The following is a 13,493-nucleotide window of genomic DNA, read 5'->3' on the forward strand; positions in this document are numbered from 1 at the left end:
AAAGCTGAGCACCTTTGAACTGTGGTGTTGGAGAAGACTCTTGAGAGTCCCTTGGACTGCAAGGAGATCCAACCAGTCCATCCTAAAGGAGATCAGTCCTGGGTGTTCACTGGAAGGACTGATGCTGAAGCTGAAACTCCAATACTTTGGTCACTTCATGTAAAGAGTTGACTCATTGGAAAAGACCCTGATGCTGGGAGGGATTGGGGGCAAGAGAAGGGGACGACAGAGGATGAGATGGCTTGATGGCATCACCAACTCGATGGACGTGGTTTGGGTGAACTCTGGGAGTTGGTGATGGACAGAGAGGCCTGGTGTGCTGCAATTCATGGGGTTGCAAAGAGTCAGACATGACTGAGCGACTGAACTGAACTGAACTGAACTCTTCCTTCCAGGTTTATGTTCAGTATCTTATCTTTTTTCAACTTAATCATTCCCATCAGCATCCCAAGGCCCTTAACTCTAACTTTAAGAGAAGCACTTTAAGCTCACACCCTACCAATTACCATTCTATCCTCTGCTGCTGCTGCTGCTGCTGCTAAGTTGCTTCAGTTGTGTCCGACCCTGTGCGACCCCATAGATGGCAGCCCATCAGGCTCCCCCATCCCTGAGATTCTCCAGGCAAGAACACTGGAGTGGGTTGCCATTTCCTTCTCCAATGCATGAAGGTGAAAGGTGAAAGTGAAGTCACTCAGTCGTGTCCGACTCTTAGCGACCCCATGGACTGCAGCCTACCAGGCTTCTCCATCCATGGGATTCTCCAGGCAAGAGTACTGGAGTGGGGTGCCATTGCCTTCTCTGATTCTATCCTCTACATCCCTTTATTCATAGTTTCTCAAAAGAGTCATCTACACACACTGGTCTCCATTTCCTCAATGCTCAGATCCTGCTCCAATCTGGCTGCCAGATTCAGACACCCATCTTGAAAAATAGAAAGGGCATTTTTTTTTTTTTTTAGTTTTTATCCTACCAGACATCTCACCAGTATTTGATTCCCAGCCTTCTCCTCTAAGCTTGAATATTCATTGGAAGGACTGATGCTGCAGCTGAAGCTCCAATACTTTGGCCACCTGATATGAAGAGCAGACTCATTGGAAAAGACCCTGATGCTAGGAAAGATTGAAGGCAGAAGGAGAAGGGGAGAGAGAGGATGAAATGGTTGGGTGACATCACTAGCACAATGAAGATGAGTTTGAGAAAACTTCAGGAGATAGGGAAGGAGAGGGGAGCCCGGCAAGCTGCAGTTCATGGGGTCGCAAAAAGTCAGACACGACTTTTGTGACTGAACAAGCACCACCACCTCATCCTCCAATTTTTCTTTTCTCTTTGTTTTTACATCACCTTAACCATTGTCAAGGCTATGGTTTTTCCTGTGGTCATGTATGGATGTGAGAGTTGGACTGCGAAGAAGGCTGAGCGCCGAAGAATTGATGCTTTTGAACTGTGGTGTTGGAGAAGACTCTTGAGAGTCCCTTGGACTGCAAGGAGATCCAACCAGTCCATTCTGAAGGAGATCAGCCCTGGGATTTCTTTGGAAGGAATGATGCTAAAGCTGAAACTCCAGTATTTTGGCCACCTCATGCATAGAGTTGACTCATTGGAAAAGACTCTGATGCTGGGAGGGATTGGGGGCAAGAGGAGAAGGGGACGACAGAGGATGAGATGGCTTGATGGCATCACTGACTTGATGGATGTAAGTCTGAGTGAACTCCGGGAGTTGGTGATGGACAGGGAGGCCTGGCGTGCTGCGATTCATGGGGTCGCAAAGAGTCAGACACGACTGAGCAACTGATCTGATCTGAACTATTGTTTCTGAAACCAAGTCCCCCTAAAACCAAGCTCCTCTGTCAAGTTTATGATAGACCTCTCTATCCAAAATGATATGCCCTCTCCCATCTCATAACTACTGCCTCTCAAAATTGACCATATCAAAGAAAGTTGTCAGGGGGCGGGGGCGGGGGTGGCGGGTGGTGCTGAAAACAAGCAGGACCCATCAGGTCCCTCCTGTGTACAAAAGCCTTCCTGTGTCCCATGTTTCTTGTTTGTAGGGCTTCCTTAAGTTCCAAGTGAAAGTTAAAGTCACTCAGACATGTTCGACTCTTTGCGACCCCATGGACTATGCAGTCCATGGAATTCTCCAGGCCAGAATACTGGAGTGGGTAGCCTTTCCCTTCTCCAGAGGATCTTCCCAACCCAGGGATCAAACCCAGGTCTCCCACATTGCAGGCGGATTCTTTACCAGGTGAGCCACAAGAGAAGCACCTTACGTTCCAAAGGGCAGATTGAAACAGTTACTAATAAGGGAAGTGAGGCGATGCAGAAACAGTGGAGAAGCATCAGAAATAATAGTGCAGGGACAGAGCTGAGTTCCAGCTCCTCCTCAAGGGACACACATAACAATCTGATGGCACCTTTAAGTTCTTCAACAAGAACTGAGGCCTCACCCAGGTGGGAGACAGTGATTTCAAGCTAAATACAAGGACTGGACCCCAGACCAGTTGGAACCAGGAGGCAGATGATCGAGATTCTCGAAACCCATACTGTTACCCCATCACCAGCCAATCAGAAGAAAGGCGTTCATCCAGAAGTCCTCCGCATGAACTTTTGCTTTAAAAACTCTTCCCTGAAAACCTCTGGAGAGCTCGGGTCTTTCGAGTGTGAGCACCCGCACTCCTTGTCTGGCCTTGTAGTAAGCCACTCTTGGCTCCAAACGCCAGAGTTTCCATGTGTTTGGCCTCACTGTGCATCAGGCACATGAACTTGGGTTCAACATTTCTCCTAAAACTGAAATACTTTTGTCTCTGTTTCAAGTTTCCCTTTTCACGTAATCTTTTAAATACTGAATTTTCTTTTAAGACACAGTCTAAAGTCTTCTCTGTTCTTGTGCTAAGTTGCTCAGTTGTGTCTGACTCTTTGCGACACCATGGACTCTAGCCCACAGGCTCCTCTGTCCATGGGGATTCTCCAGACAAGAATATTGGAGTGGGTTTCCATGCCCTTCTCCAGGGGACCTTCCCAACCCAGGGATTGAACCTGGGTCTCCCACATGGCAGGTGGATTCTTTACTGTCTAAGCCACCGGGAAAGCCCAAACTCTTCTCCTGTTACTCTTTATTCAATTCCTAGATGATCGTGACCTTGCACTGTTTTAAATCTACTCATATATCAACAACTCCCAATTTCCTTTCGAGCCTTGATGAGATCCATACTCATTTAGCTAAAGGCCTACTCAACAATCAGATATTAATGAGCTTCTGAGGAAGCTCAGAACTAATATTCCCCGGACCCCTGTCTTCTGACACTGATCTCTGTACAAAAGAATTTCCATCCACCCAGTTGTTCAAATTTTTTAAAAAGACTTCAAATTGCACTTTTTTGGGGGAGCACTGTGGTGCTGATTTCATGAATGAATGACCCTCTCCAAATTCATCAAGCTGTATACATTAAGTATGTACAGCTTGTTGTGTGTCAATCATATTTCAATAAAGTCGTTTAAAAACAAGAGAGGGACTTCCCTGGTGGTCCGGTGGTTGGGGCTTTCCTGGTGGCTGGGTGGTAATCTGCCTGCTGATGCAGGGCACGTGAGTTCAGTCCCTGACCCGGGAAGATTCCACATGCCATGGAGCACTCAGCCCACGTGCCACAACTGCTGCACTGGCCCTCCAGAGCCTGCAGGCTGCGGCTACTGAAGCCAGAGTGCCCTAGAGTCCCCGCTCCGTAACAGCTGGAGCCACCGCGATGAGAAGCCCGCACACCACAACTGGAGGTAGCCCCCACTCACCACGTCCGGAGAAATCCGTGCACAGCAACAAAGAGCCAGCACAGTTAAAAATAAGTAAATAGATACAATTTTAAAAAGAAACAAAAATATCACAGTCTGCACAGTGCCCTTCCTCTCAAGCCCTACACCCACAATCCTCTCCTCCTCAATTCAGTGTTCAGTCAAGTCGTTCTCATCTCTTACAACTGCTCTGGCCGGCCATGCTGTGTCTCATTTCCAGTCCGTTTCCCACACATCACATAGACCCAAATTTAATATGTGAGCCAGGTATATCATTCACCTGCTGACACTGCATTATATACATCCTAGTCCAGCGATGATTGAGCAGCTCTGCCTTTCATGTATATTCATAAGAAGCAGTACCACAGAACAATGAGACAAAATCAAGTCATGTTACTTGTAACACGACTACGTCTCAGAAATATGTTGAGTGAAAAAAGCCAAAAACAAAAGAGCCCTTACTTTATATTTTCATTCATATAATGTTAATAAAAGAACTTGATCAATGCTGGAAGTCAGAATAGAGGTACACGTGGATGAGCAATCACCGTAAGGAATTAGACTGGTAATGTTCTATGGCAGCTACCTGCATGCCTTCACTTTTTGAAACTTCACTGAATCGTATAGTTCTAACGTGTGCATTTTTCTTTGTGAACATTATACCTCAATATAAAGTTTACTTCAAAAACCAAATGAAGAGTTCCCTGGTGGCTCAGTGGTAAAGAATCCACCTGCCAATGCACGACACAGGGGTCTGATCACTAGTTCAGGAAGATCCTGCATTTCACAGAGCAACTAAGCCCACAAGCCACAACTACTGAGCCTTGTGCTGCAGATAGAGAAGCCAGTGCAACGAGAAACCTGCGTGCTGCAACTAGAACGTGGCCTCCGCTCTCTGCAAGTGGAGAGAAGCCCGAGCAGCAGTCGAGACACAGCACAGCCGAAAAAGAAAGCAACACGTGGAGAGTGCTTAGGTCTTTCATATATCAATTTTTTTCAAATTACAAACCACTCTGGGTATCTTAAAACTTTAGAAATAGAAACAGTAGATTTTTGTGCTGGGTAATTATTGTGTATTTAGAAAAATGCCTAATTATACATTCACTGACACACTAGAATGATTTCAGAAAGCCTTGGCTAATATGAAAAATATGTGTTCTGAATAAATAATATCCTGTTGTTAGAAAAGTAAACATCAAGGCCTGTGATTAAATAATGTTAATATAACCATGGTAAAGAGAGAAATTGAAAACCATAAACAAAGTCTAGAAGCAGAACAGTACAAGTTCTATTCTGGTTGTTGGGTTGACAGGAATAGAAACACAATTCTGTTTGAGTGGGGAAAATAACAGAGGCGCCATAAGAATCCATACATTAGAAGTCATATTTAAAACATGAAAGCTCCCTTTGTAAATGTGGGATTACAAATACTTGGCATTGGTATTTTTATCCCAGGTGTCTAGAGAAGAGAGCTAGAACACTGATAACATTTTTAGAATTTTGGAGTTATTTGTACACATTTTCTGAGAAATGTAACATAATGCATTTATGGGTAAAAACTATCGGAGCCAGTATATAGGACATAGTCTATAAAAACACAGTAATAAATTGATATTACCTTCTTGACTTGTAAATTAAAACTCATTTTTAGGAATAAAAGCTACGATTTGGAACTCTGCCATCACAAAATACAAGGGAAGTACTGAAACCGAGCAGGACCCTGTGGAGCCCTCCCAGGTACAAATCTTTCTGTCTCCATCCCCCTTTCTTGTTTGCAGGAAATAGGCTTCATTCAATGTATATGCAGAGTACATCATGCTAAATGATGGGCTGGATGAAGCACAAGCTGGAATCAAGATTGCCAGGAGAAGTATCAATAACCTTAGACATGCAGATGACACCACTCTAATGGCAGAAAGCAAAGAGGAACTAAAGAGCCTCTTGATGAAGATGAAAGAGGAGAGTGACAAAGCTTCCTTAAAACTCAACATTCAAAACACAAAGATCATGGCATCCAGATCCATCACTTCAGGGCAAATAGATGGGGAAACAATAGAAACAGTGACAGACTATTTTCTTGGGCTCCAAAATCACTGTAGATGGTGACTGCAGCCATGAAATTAAAAGACGCTTGCTCCTTGGAAGAAAAGCTATGACAAACCTAGACAGTGTATTAAAAAAGTATAGACATCACTTTGCCAACAAAGGTCCACATAATCAAAGCCACAGTTTTTTCAGTAGTCATGTACAGATGTGAGAGTTGGATGACAAAGAAGATTGAGTGCCAAAGAATTGATGCTTTCGAACTTTGGTTCTGGAGAAGACTCTTGAGAGTCCCTTGGAAGGGATCTTCCAAGAGTCCCTTGCAAGGAGATCAAACCAGTCAATCCTAAAGGAAATCAACCCTGAATATTCACTGGAAGGCCTGATGCTGAAGCTTCAATACTTTGGTCATGTGATGTGATGAGCCAACTTCATTGCAAAAGACCCTAATGCTGGGAAAGACTGAGGGCAAGAGGAAAAGGGGATGACAGAGGATGAGATGGTTGGATGGCATCACTGACCCGATGGACATGAGTTTGAGTTAACTTCGGGAGCTGGTGACGGACAGGGAGGCCTGGCGTGCTGCAGTCCATGGGCAGTCCATGGGGTCGCAAAGAGTCAGACAGGCAGGACTTAGTGACTGAACAACCACCACCTTTGAGTTCTTCCACTGGAAATAAGGCCCCCAACCAGGTAGAGGATGGTAACTCTAGGCTGAGCAAAAGAATCCTGGAACTTTGTCCAGCTACCTCACCACTAACCAATCAGAAGAAAGTCTGCACACAGTGGAAGGAAGACACTTATCCTCTTCCCAAATGGTTAATTGTGATTAACTTCCCCTTTCTCTCTTTAAAACACTTTCACAGTTGAGCAGAATCTTCCAGATTGGTTTTTGGACACAAATTCACCTTCTTCCCAGGTTGGCCACCTCCTGAATTAAGTACCCTTTCCTTTCCTATCAACACATCTCTCTCTAAAGAACTGGCTTCTGAGGCAGCCAAAGCTGAGTTCAGTAACAATATAAATCAGAAATAACAACTTAACAAGTAATGTAACTTATAGCATTAATTATATTCTTTCAAGTTGAGAGTTATGTTTACCGAGATGAGAAGAAAACGCTGAAGACTAATCCTTTGGATATATGATGTGAAAATTATTAATATTAAGCAGTTCATTTAAAATTTATAAATCATTCACTCCCCCTGAAAACTCAGTTTTCCTAGGTTGTTAAAAGTTCCACATATTAAAGCTATGGGTAATATTACAACTATTTATACCATGGATGTTTTTTGCTTGGTCATCTTTTTTACTAGAAAAAAAGATGTTACATTTCTATATTAATGGAGCTCCCCTCACATCCCTGCTTAATTATTTTTTCCTAAACTTTTATGATACTTTTAGCAGAAAGTCAGAATTTTTCCTGATCCTCTCTATGGACTTCTCTACACAGATTCAAACATTACACACAGTTTTTAATAGGTAAGATTTTGTCATGTTTTAATGTTCCCAGGCAGAGAAAAAACAGTCTCTAAAACAAACAGGAGTGTCATTACCAGTCTAAGAACAACTTCATTTTTCTATTCTCAAATGATTAACTCCATTTATAGCATCTGATAAACATCAGCCCGAATGATCTCTTTTGTACGAGGATGGGGGGCTGGAGAGGGAGTTGGGCAGATGGATGCTGAAGTCAGTCATGAACGGGAGCGCGACCCCTTCAAATTCCATTTCACGACTCACTTCATGTTTAGAGCCGAATTTGCATGAAAATCAAATTCATAAATTCAGCTACGGCTTTGATCAGGAATTTTGTGGTTGTTATTGTTCTCTTTGAATTGTTGTAAAAGTCATGGCAGATGGTAACGTTTCCTGAAAAGTCTGTTGACACTCGTTTCCTTTCCTGTCCCAGCTCAGTACTAGGAGATCTTTAGGACCTTCAAAGGATCAGCCCAGCTTAGAACTTGAATGGTGCTAAGATCTAAGTCCCTCATTTCATATATGACGCAAGTAAAGCTACAGCCTCAAACACGCCTCTGTCCTCTAGCTCTCAGCCCAGGGACCTTTCCAACATTTCAGTATGGTTCCCAAAACAGTGAGCACCATAATCTGGGGCATTATAATTAGAAGCTCTCCTCACAGAAACAATTAAGGGAAAATAAAGCAATCTACATATATTAATATATATGTACACATAGAGACATATGTATACACATGCAGTTGCTATTATGCCTTTATATGGGATATTTATTTATCTATAATTATGGTGACTGCAGTCATGAAATTAAAAGACGCTTACTCCTTGGAAGGAAAGTTATGACCAACCTAGATAGCATATTCAAAAGCAGAGACATTACTTTGCCAACAAAGGTCCGTCTAGTCAAGGCTATGGTTTTTCCAGTGGTCATGTATGGATGTGAGAGTTGGACTGTGAAGAAGGCTGAGCACCGAAGAATTGATGCTTTTGAACTGTGGTGTTGGAGAAGACTCTTGAGAGTCCCTTGGACTGCAAGGAGATCCAACCAGTCCATTCTGAAGGAGATCAGCCCTGGGATTTCTTTGGAAGGAATGATGCTAAAGCTGAAACTTTGGCCACCTCATGCAAAGAGTTGACTCATTGGAAAAGACCCTGATGCTGGAAGGGGTTGGGGGCAGGAGGAGAAGGGGACGACAGAGGATGAGATGGCTGGATGGCATCACCGACTCGATGGACGTGAGTCTAAGTGAACTCTGGGAGTTGGTGATGGACAGGGAGGCCTGGCGTGCTGCGATTCATGGGGTCGCAGAGTCGGACAAGACTGAGAGACTGAACTGAACTGAACTGATGGCCATGTATAGTATAATAAAATAGGAAATCAATTTACACACATGCGGTAACTTTGTTTCTTCCACATATGATACATATTTATACATTTATATTTGTCCTCATAGATGGTATTTGTAATGATTAGCTCAAAGAACACATTGAGAGAGTGGAGTTTGGAAATCAATGAACATTTGAATCCCAAATCTGCTGCCTAAGTAGCTATTGGACTTTGGACATGTTATGATAACATTATGTAGATTAATATATATATATGTGTGGTATACATATACACATATATATGTAAATATATGATTGTTGTGTGGATTAGATAAATGAATATATATAAATGCTTACCACATTGCCTGATGCGTGCCAATTAAGATGCTTCTCCCAAGTCTCAAAGACATCATCTATATGTACCTGGAAGTGTAACATCCCATACCATGTGCCAGGAATAGGCCAGCTTCTTCTCACGCATAAGCGTAAGCATGGAGCTCTCCAGTCTACTGTGGGAGGTTGGTATGATGAATACCTGGGTTACAGGTGAAGGCACCAACCCTGGAGGGGACAGTGGTACCGTCAACATCTAATGAGGCCTCTCCTATCTATGACACCGCCACACGCAGAGGAAAGGTCATTTCAACTCAAGCCATGTGAAGTTCCGCCTCAAGGACTGCGAGTATATCGATTTCATAGCCTAACCTCTAAACTTAACCTCATTCTTACAATTTCCTAAAGCACAGAAGACATTTAAAACAAAGCATTTAAAAATCTCTACAATATATTTTGCCAAAACCTGTATGGTATCATCATCAAATTATGTAAAAATTCTTCCCTTCTCATCTGCTTTTGCCTGATCTAAAATATAACCAAAAGTGGATATAAAAACAATACTCACTACAAGAAAGAAAAAAAAATACACCTGTTCTCTGGAACTTTAACCACACACCATGTTGTGATCTGATATCTCAATAACCATTAATAAATTTCTGGGCTAGGACCCAAGATTCTATTTAGTAATATAATTCAAAAAGCATCTCTTTTGCATTCAACATGTAGGCGACAGGCCAAGAAGAGAAACAAATTATCCTGACTTGCTTGTCAGCTGGTGCTTTAGACCAAATGGCCAAGTACCAAGCAACCAGAGAAATACCATTCTTCACTCACACTGGAAAAGAAAATGAATTTCTTGCTAAGCATCATACTTCTGACTAGTGAAAAATTATCCTAAGAGCAAAACTAATTGCCACAGTAAAACTCAATTTCCTCTGCCCCGACATCCATCTGAGAACTCGGAGACAAATATAAAACTGCTGGCAGTAGGGATTTTGGATTAATACAGCTACTGATAAATGGCTGTTAATCACCTTTTGTTGAAATTGTTTCAGTAGAGTTAGTATACCATCCTCAGTGTAAATATTTTGCTTTTGTTTGCTAACACTATTCTTTAGGTGGGGAAATTATTATCTATAATATTTGTGTTGTATATATACACGTAACACATGTGTGTGTGTCTGTGTGTATATGCACACACATGCATGCTCAGTCATGTCCGACTCTTTGTGACCCCATGGACTCTAGCCCGTGAGGCTCCTCTGTTCCTGGAATTTTCCAGGCAAGAATACTGGAAAGGGTTGCCATTTCCTCCTCCAGAGGATCTTCCTGATGCAAGGATAAAACCCAGGTCTCCTGCACTGGCAGGTGGCTTCTTTACCACTGGGCTACCTGGGAAGCCCATATATATGTATACATAGACATATTATACATGTATATACTTTTTAATATATAAAATATTCTAGGCATCTAAAATATTGTAAAAATAACCTGACAACCCATAATGAATAGTCTCCTTTGAGAAACAATGCAATCATAATTAGTAATTTCTGGTCAGTTTTTTAATATCATTTATTCATGTCAAAGATAATATTTAGAAACACATGAGTCTTGCTATTGACAATGGAATCTGAGACTGGGTGGATGAAGATGAAATGCTAAAGTTTAGTCGTATTCACATGCAGAAAATGTGAACTGGTTAGCATTTTCTGGCTATCACACTTACCCAATTACCATTTCAAGGATTTAGCACAAATCTTTCTCCAGAAGGTGTGCCATTTGGAATTTCTTGCCCCTTCCTTCTCTCCACATCATTTAACCTGACGTTTGTAAAGGAGCACACACAAACACAGTAAATTTCATACCAGCAGATATCTTGAGAGGAGGAGAGTCTTGTGAGAATACGTCATAGTTTTCAATGCACTATAACCGCACAGCATATGGCACAGCGACATCCCTCCCATGGAAACCTCGTGTCCTCCACTCCACTGACTTCTCTGGCATGTCCACTTAACTCCTAATTACTCGAGCTGTAAAGAGATCCAAAAATTCCACTGCATGATAACACTGTTGGTAAATTCTGCAAAATTACCAAGAAAAAGAAGAGCAATTTGGGAAAATCTTGGTAAGAAAGAAATGATCAGGATTTTGCAATTTCTAATAGAAAAAATGCAGACAACAGGTTATATAAGTGTAATTTCCCATTTAGGCTTCTTTCCAGGTTACTATTTCATCATCCGTATACGGCAGCAACATGGCTGAAATCAGGTACCTGTCAGTTGTTCATTAAACTTCCATTTTTTTCATGTAAAACTGCGTGGTTTGGAAGAATATGATGGAAGGAGCTGTGTTAACACTGATTATAACTAAGTCTGACAAGTTATGCTGACCTATGGAAATAAAATCATAAAACTCCCATTTCCTATGAAAGGAACTGAAACCCTAATTTGAAGAAATGCTCTATTTGCATCTGCATGAAGCTTGATGATTTATGATAGAGTTTTCATCTGAAATAGAAAGTTGCCTCTCTAGGAGTCATGGTATACAGTGGAAATGAAATTTCCCAACCCATTTAGATGAACCAGGTCGTGCATTATCTTTCACACTGATATCTCACTGCCTTCATCTCAATAACTACTCCTGCTATTCTCTGCTTACCGTGGGGAGAAGGAGATAAAAAAATATGTTATCCCATGAAAATGGCAAATAGCTCATATTTATTATATTCAGATAAAAAATCTGATTGAAGAAGAAGTTAAAATACATATAACGATTCTACTCCTGAATGATTATGTATTTTGTTGCAATATAGAGTTGGAGTTAATACTTTGTTGATGATCTCTTTATATTAGTGATATATCTATATATAACAATCGAGGAAAAAGAGAGGATTTTGAAAGTTATATAATGGGGATCAAATGCTATCAATGTTTACTAAGTTTCAAAACAACCCCCTCCTGTATTGATGAGATTCTCTCAGTTACCAAGTGGGCTATTTGTATTTACAGATATTCTCACAATGGCCAGCTAACATATATAAATACACCGTTTGGTGGGTTTTCTTTAATATTTTGTGCATTGTCATTTTAGAGATTTCCTTTGTCTCTTACAATGTGATTACAATAAAAGATGATTAGTATGTCCAATGAGAAAACTTTGGAGATGTTATCTTTAATCGCTCTAATGTAAATCAAAATACATATGAACTAATTTTTAAAATTTTGATTTTCAAGCTCCCATTGAAATTGGAAAATGAAGAATCACTCACACTGGAAAACTTTCTATTTGAGCTCAAAAGTCACCCTGTTATAAATCATAAGGCTGCATGTAGATGCAAATGGAGCATTTCTTCAAATTAGGATTTCAATTCTTTTCACATTATAGCACTTGCTCATGCATGACCTTCAGAGAGAGGATTTTTATTTTTTCCTCAGAATTTCCAAATGTGACAGGCAGTGTAACATCAAGGAGATGCTGTGCATGTGTATTTTATAAGAATATGTCAGCCAGCTGAGTGCATATGATCATCAAGTTTCAAGGTTAGAAGGGAAGGTAAAAGTTACTTAGTTCAACCATATGTTCTGATGCTTGAAGCGTCTCCAGACGGAGCCTGACTCTCGGTTTGACTGCATGGGGTTTGATCCTAGCTCCTCCCTGTCCTCGCTTTTGGCACGATGTCAGTTACTTAACCTGTTACTGCCTCATTTTCTTCATGTATAAAATAAGAGTAATAGAAATAAAATGTCTCTATAGCATCACCATAAGGACTAGATGAATCACTGTGTTTGGTACCCACCCTGCCCTCCTCACTTCCCATGGTGAGTATCTGCCCTTAGCTGGTTAGCCTCCAGGGAGCTTTTTATTTGGGTGCCAGCCTAGATGGTTGTTGGTATCTTTCTTGTATTTAGCTTAAATGCATGTCCATGGAATTTCTTTTTGCTGTCCTAATCCCACCTCTTGGAATCGTGCAGCAAAAAGGCTTTATCTTAACTTCTTTGGAAGTACCTTCAAATATGTGAATTTAGCATGGGCTCTGAATTCAAACAGATTGGGTAGGGACTCGGGAATGTGCTGCAGCTGGTAACCTAAATCCTGTAACACCATGTTTTCTTGTGCCTTGAGTGAGTGTGTGTGCATGCATTCATGCCCATGCAAACCGTAGTGTAAGGTCAAATGAACATAAGTGCTTAGAATTTAATTCATGGTGATGATGGTGAATTTGTTGAGTCTCAAACTAGGTCGAACAGTAGGTGCACTGGGAAAAACGTTCTGAGCTTCTTTGTACGCCACTGAAACCACAGTTATCACACGACTGTAAAGTTACCCTCACGCCTACAGCCTCAGTGATCACCCCTGTGGATGAAGTCTGTCCTGCAGTTCTGACAATGAAATCACCTTGGTAATACGCTTCACCTATTTCATTGACCAAAACTGCCCTAGAGCAGTTGCATATCTTACCAAGATCTAAAATTTTCCCTGACAGAAACACAACAGCCAATTACCTAGAAATTCAGAGCCAAGACTTCTTCTCTTA

The sequence above is a fragment of the Bos indicus x Bos taurus genome, chromosome 18 (genome assembly GCF_003369695.1).
Source record: "Bos indicus x Bos taurus breed Angus x Brahman F1 hybrid chromosome 18, Bos_hybrid_MaternalHap_v2.0, whole genome shotgun sequence".
Lineage (NCBI taxonomy): Eukaryota > Metazoa > Chordata > Mammalia > Artiodactyla > Bovidae > Bos > Bos indicus x Bos taurus.